This window comes from Equus przewalskii, chromosome 14 (assembly GCF_037783145.1).
Source record: "Equus przewalskii isolate Varuska chromosome 14, EquPr2, whole genome shotgun sequence".
Classification (NCBI taxonomy): domain Eukaryota; kingdom Metazoa; phylum Chordata; class Mammalia; order Perissodactyla; family Equidae; genus Equus; species Equus przewalskii.
In genome coordinates, this window is record NC_091844.1 from 33,384,310 (window position 1) to 33,390,968 (window position 6,659).

Genomic DNA, 6,659 nt, shown 5'->3' on the forward strand with positions numbered 1-6,659 from the left:
CCCTACCTTCTTTATTTGGGCTCGAATGATATGAACAGGGACACAACTCATCTCAACCTCAACACTGAAATACATAGGACAAGAAGCGAACAGAAAAATCAGCAGATGTGAAAAGATTTGATGGTTCCAGATGTAACAAGTTCATGAGGCAGCTGGACACAGGAAGATGCAATCACAAAGCATCTGTTTTTTTCTCAGAACTCCCACTCTGACGATCAGCTCTCTCTGCCCCTTGGATGAAATCTTGAGCAGCTTCCACAGATTTCCCAAGAACTCTTAGCTTCAAAAAAAAAAAAAAAAAAGATTCACAGCAGCCCAACAATCATATAACTCTGGTCCAGTGTAATATAAAACACTCCAAACATTGTTTCCAATCTACAGTGTTTCCTCATCCCAGTCTGAAACCTGGAGTGAAGGGGGAAGGCTACCACCAGCTTCTTCACCCTGACTGGCTGCCTCAACCCTGTTTGCTGGGTTTCTGATCTCTCTGGGGTGTAAGGGAGAAATAGATTTGGTGAATACATCATCAGGACTATCCTCAGGTGGAAAACATCTAGAACAGCTGCCTTAGCTCCTATGCTTAGGGGAAAGGGAGAGTTTATTAGGCTCTGTGCCTTATTCTTCATTTTTGTACATCACTTAAACTTAGTTTGAAAAATTCTGCTCTTCATGAGAACTTAAGGGACCATCGAAGCTGCCCTACAGTGCAGACTCCTTTCATGTGGACTCATGATGAGCAGTCCCACTCGTTCAGTTGCCCCAGGCCCATAGACCATTTGGGTGAGCCCTGGACTAGGTCTTGCTCGGCTGGCACAGCCACCGACTGGCATTGGTGCCCCTGCATGGCAGATGCACCATAGCTGGCTCCTTCTCTCCTAGGGTGTTCATCCTGGCTCTGCCGTCGGAGACAGATGACGATGATTTCCTTGATGTGGACAAGGTCTCCATTCTGGATATTTCTTTTCACTACCCCCTCAGCCTCTGGAGTGAGTTCTACCAGACAAGCTCTCCATAAGGGGTCCCTTCGTCCGTCCTATTGGTCTCCCAAGATCCTTTTTAAACCAACCTAAGGCAGGCTTCCCTCAGGAGGTCTGTATCTGGCCCCAGAATCCAAGCTCTTAGGCCTCCAAGCAGTGGGATTTTTGTCTCTGCCACTTAGTGGGGGCAACTCTGCCCACAGCCTCCCTTCTTTAAACCTCTCAGATGTGGAGCACTCTGAACGTCCCCTCTGAAGCCTCTCTCACTTGGTCTTGGATGAGGGGAGCATGTCCTCTTCTTCCAAATGAGGAGATCCATGGGAGTATAGCACACTGACCACCCTCCAAAAGAAATTTTGAGTATAGTGGGGAATATAGCACACTGACCACCCTCCAAAGAAATTCTCTCCCCAGCCTTTCCCATCTTAAGATGCAGGCAGGAGCTGGGTGACTGGCTGATGGAGGTAGAAGCTGTGGTACCTTTTGTGAGTGCTGCCCGAATAGTCTAGCACAGGGGTCAGCAAACGACAGCCTGCAGGTCACATCCCCCTCGCTACTTATTTTAGCAAGGCCCATCATCTCAGAATGTTTTTTAAATGGTTCAAGAAACAAAAGAAGAAAAAGATTTTGCAGCACCTGAAAATTACATGAAATTCACCTTTCAGTGCCATAAATAAAGTTTTATTGGAACACAGCTGCTCATTTGTCTGTGTATTATCTATGGCCGTTTTCGCACTACAAAGGCAGGGTTGAGCAGTTGTGATAGTGGTCATATGACCCACAAAGCCTAAAATATTTTCCATCTCTCCTCTTACATAAAAAGTGTGTCAACCCCTGGTCTAGCACTTCACTCAGAACGTAAAGGTATATAACACCAGTTAGTTCCTTTCTGGCTAAACTCCCAGGTCTGGTTTGATGTGTGGTTACAAGTTCAACGTTCAAAAGAACAGCAGACGGGAACTGCAGGAAACCAAACTGATGAATCAGAAAACTAGCTACAAAAATTGTCCCAGATTCACAGCAAACCTATCATATATGTTCAAAGACTCAACCAGACATTTTCAAGTGTTTAAGGATTTGGAAAGTATACTCTCATATACCCTTTTGAAAAGAAAAAAAAGGACTTGACGTAGTAAAGGAACCAACTAAAAAATTAATCCAAATAACCCTAACTATTTACAGGCAGAGACATCAATAAGAAGCCTATTCCTAAGGCCCAGAGTGTGGACTGTGGTAAAAAATATATTTGAAAGTCTGTTCATGGAAGAGTTGCAGCCCCACTCTCTCCCAGCCAGCACAGCCCAATGACTGGCCCATTCCCGCTCTAGTAGAAGACAGAAGGTTTACCTTGTAGAGAAACAGTTCTCAAACGTCTCGGTCTCTGGACAGCTTTATTCTCTTAAAGATTATTGAAGACCTCAAAGAGCTTCCATTTACGTGGTTGATGTTTACCAATTAAAAATGAAAAAGTGAGAAATTAAAAAATCATTCACTAGTTCATTCAAAAATAATGATAATAACCCCATTGCATGTTAACATAAATCACATATTGTGATGACAAATATTGTTTTCTAAAATAAAAAATAATTAGTGATGAGCCATAATTCAAAGCCATTGAATGTCTTGCTTAACAAAACCCACCTGGAGTCTCATAGCTGCTCCGTCTTTGAACTGTTGGGATATGTTGTCATGGTTGAAGTAAATGAAGAAAGTGTGACATCACACAGATACGTAGTCGGAAAAGGGAGCAGACTTTAATAGCCTTTTTAGGAAATTGTGGATATTCTTCCAAACTACACCAAAACTAGAAAAGTTTCTTAAAGTTTAGTTGCAGTGTAGAATTTGAACCCATAGGAATGAAAATTTGGTACTCTGTTCATATCATTTTTATGTGTCACAAAATATTAATCTTTTTTTGATTCTTCAACTATAAAAAATGTAAAAGACAGGGGTGAGCCCGGTGATGCAGCGGTTAAGTTCACACGTTCCGCTTTGGCGGCCCAGGGTTCATGAGTTCGGATCCCGGGTGCAGACCTATGCACTGCTTGCCAAGCCATGCTGTGGTGGGCATCCCTCATATAAAGTAGAGGAATATAGCACAGATGTTAGCTCAAGGCCACTCTTCCTCAGCAAAAAGGGGAGGATTGGTGGCAGACGTTAGCTCAGGGCTAATCGTCCTCAAAAAAAAAAGTGAAAGATATTCTTAGCTTGCAGGTCATATAAAAACAGGTGGCAAGCTCGATTTAGCCCATGGACCATTTTTCCCACCTCTAATCTGAAGGATGGAACTCCCTCTTTATCCAGATAAATAGGCTATAGCATGATCCTTTGTTCTCAACTCTAGACAGCAACAGAAAACCCCACAACTAAATTTCTAACAGTTTTCTCAGTACTCCCTGACATGCGTACATTACAATAAATGTAACAGATTTCCTTTTTGTGGTTTTGGGGACCAGGTGGCATCCCTTAGAGGTTATCTCAATTCTAACATATTTGTAAATATATTTGTGGATTTGGGGGATTATCAAAATAATACGAACTTGTAAACATTTCAAACAGTACAGTAACGAATGAAACAGATACAGAAATGAAAGAGGATGAATTAATGTTTTCCATTAAAACCAGTGATTCTATATTTCAACAGGTTATTTTCATCACATCAGAGCAGGTAGATGCCAACGTTTCAGAACGGCCTCCTTCCGTCGGGAGAGAGTCTGGAAGGACGCACACGAACCTGTCCCCAGAGGACCAAGTGTTTCGGGAAGCGAGGAGGGGTCATAAGGAGCAGCGCCTTCACCTTACACTTTAATCACTTGTACGTCATTTGAACTTGTTACAACGTGCATTGCAATCTTGAGCAGTAATCTCCTTTAAATCCGATAAGCATAAGATTTTTCCCCCTGAGGAAATAATTATAGTTGTGGGGGGAAAAACAGCCATGAGGATGTTCTTTGCAGCTTGATTTATAATAATGTCAGGGGAGAAAATCTTAATGTGCAAGAATAAAAGGTTGGTTAAATGAATTATGAAGCACATAGAGAATAAAACAAAGGCGCTCAACAGAAATAAGTGGGAAGACACGACATGAACCAACTGGAGACTTAATGTGCTAATTTTTACGCAGCAAACTTGGAACTGTTCTTAAGCTAAAAAGATGCCAAGTCTGGTGATGATCTAGGTGCTGTGGAATAAACTGTCAAATTTTTAATAAAAGCATGTTTAAAATGATCCATAAACATTTCAATAGTAATGGGTAGAGAGTACTGGAGATTTTAGGGTATAGCTTTGGTGTTCAGTTAACAAACAAATGGCATTCATGAATGCCAAAGTGTCCTCTGCTTTCATGTAGCTTCAGAACACCGAAGTTTCCAGAAGACTAAGCAGCTTCTCAGGGGTCTGAGCCATCCGCACTTCCGATGGCAGCAGCACTCTCATCCGCGCTCTGCAAGGGGCGCCGTGCTCTCAGCGCAGACACCAGCACCCTTGGCATCAGGCATCCGCAGCTTGGGATGCAGCAGCCCTCGGCTGGCGTCACGGGCTGCAGGAGAGAATGGAAGGAGGGCCCCCGGGGGACACCCAGGGTAACGGATAGGGCAGTGTCCATGTGCCATCTCCTGCAGAATCTCCAAATCCATGGGGGATCCGGGAAGGGGGCCAGAGCTCCCATCACAGAAGGCGTGCACAGAGCTCAAGAAACACCATGTGCAACTGTTGTGTGAGGCTAGATTTCCCCTGAGACTTGCAGGTTCTATATCTGCATCACGGTCACTGGATACCAAGGGGATCTTCAATCTTCAACTTGTTCAGACAAGTTCTTTCCTAAAATGGGCTTCGGAAGATACAGCTGCTTGGAGGCCCAGTTGTCACCCATCCTTCTTACATTGCCTGCCCACGTCCAGATGAGCTAAGTGGAGCTGAGGTCACTGAAGAGATTTTTAAATAAGCTATTTTAAAAGTTACTGACATCATCAGCTCAGAGCTCTCATTCCTGGGTCAGCACAATGTCTTCGCTGCAGTAGCCGCAGTCAGTGCTGATAACTGCCCTAACTGCCCGACTGGGCAGGACACAGTGGGGACCGGAGCGGGCCGGGGTACCGGGAACTCAGGGAGAGAGCATGCCGTCTAGCCCCTGACCTCCCTTGAAAGGTGAGGAAACTGTTTCCCAACAGGATTTAAACCAAAGGAGACATCACATCATGATTTGGTTCTGAAAATATTTTGGCACTTTAAAGTTTAGAAATAATATGTATATGTTTCATTTTGATTTGAGCAGACTTCCCATTTCTTTAGAAGACATCTTAATCTCACTTATAGAGAAAAAGTTAAAATTTGGGTTTATTTAAATATTTGCCAAATAACTCTGGGAAGGGAACCTGGACCAGATAACATCTAAATTCCTTTCCAACATCTAGATTCTGTAATTCTATGAAATGAGTAGGATTCACTGACATTTGGTTGGTTTGCTTTGGGATAGTTTGATCTCTTTCAAGTTGCTAGTTTCTAGGATACTAAGAACATTAACAAAAGAGAAATAATTCACCTTTTCGTGGGAAGGGCAGGTGTCAATGCGTCTAAGGCTTGTGTTACTCTTCCAAATGCAGCTCAATGTTTTTTAAATAGCATCCTTCTTAATGCCTTGATCAACATAAATCCATAATAATAATAAGAGCTAAGGTTTATTGAACACTTAGTGTGTGTTGGTGCTGTGCTAAATCCTTCACTTATTTTTGATCTCATCTAATCCTCACAATTTAACAAACCGTCTATTTTTATTATCTGTGTCTTACAGATGAGGCAGCAAGAGAAGCACAGAGAAGTTCAATGACTTGCCCAGAGCAGCTCAGCTCATAAGGACAAAGAGCTGGGATTTGATCCAGATCTGCCTCATTCCAGAACCTGTGAGCTCTGCACAATACTTGGCCGTAGGGTTACTTCCTGGCCGTGGTGCATGGCAGCCAAGAGAAATCAACCATTGAATTCATGGCAACCCCAAAAACAGCCACCATTTCCACAGGAGAAAAGTCTCCTCGACTTTTTTTAAAAAAGTGCTTACTGTATAAGATTTTGTACAGCAATTTCTTAAAATCTCTCAACAAATCTGAGGGAAGGAAATAAACACTCTTCTTCAAAAAGGTGTTAAAACAATAGGAGTTATGTATAAAACTCTCTGTCTTAATCCAGAAATAAAATTTCTGGGAAAAAATACACATGCACACATGCAGATACATGTATATACAAAATGTCAGATGAATATCCTTTAGACTATCCTCCATGTAACTCATCTTGCATCACAGTGTTTAAGATAAAAGCTGAGCCACAAAAAGGTTGAGATTATAGTCTTTAGCAAAGACCTAAAGTGTGCATATTCTAGGTGGCCCATTAAAAGTAGATATATGTGCTCTGAAATGTTATTAAATTGTTATTCAATAAATCATGGTTGTTTTATGGATAGCCATCTGGAAAAAACAGACAAATTTAAATTCCACATCTCATACCTTATATCAAAATAAATGCCAGATGGACCAAAAATGTAAATATTGGGGGCTGGCCCCATGGTGTAGTCGTTAAAGTTCAGCACACTCCACTTTGATGGCCCAGGTTTGCAGGTTCAGATCCTGGGTGCAGACATACACCAATCATCAAGTCACACTATGGTGGCAACTCACGTACAATATGAGGAAG

At 42.4% G+C, this 6,659-nt stretch overlaps 1 long non-coding RNA gene across 1 annotated transcript; it reads left to right on the plus strand.

Annotated features, from left to right (window-relative positions):
- Positions 1-4,961: 4,961 nt before the first annotated feature.
- Positions 4,962-6,120, plus strand: LOC139075738 (uncharacterized). Its single transcript, XR_011526487.1, has 2 exons — positions 4,962-5,123; positions 5,767-6,120. It is a non-coding gene; the product is annotated as an uncharacterized lncRNA (long non-coding RNA).
- Positions 6,121-6,659: the final 539 nt, after the last annotated feature.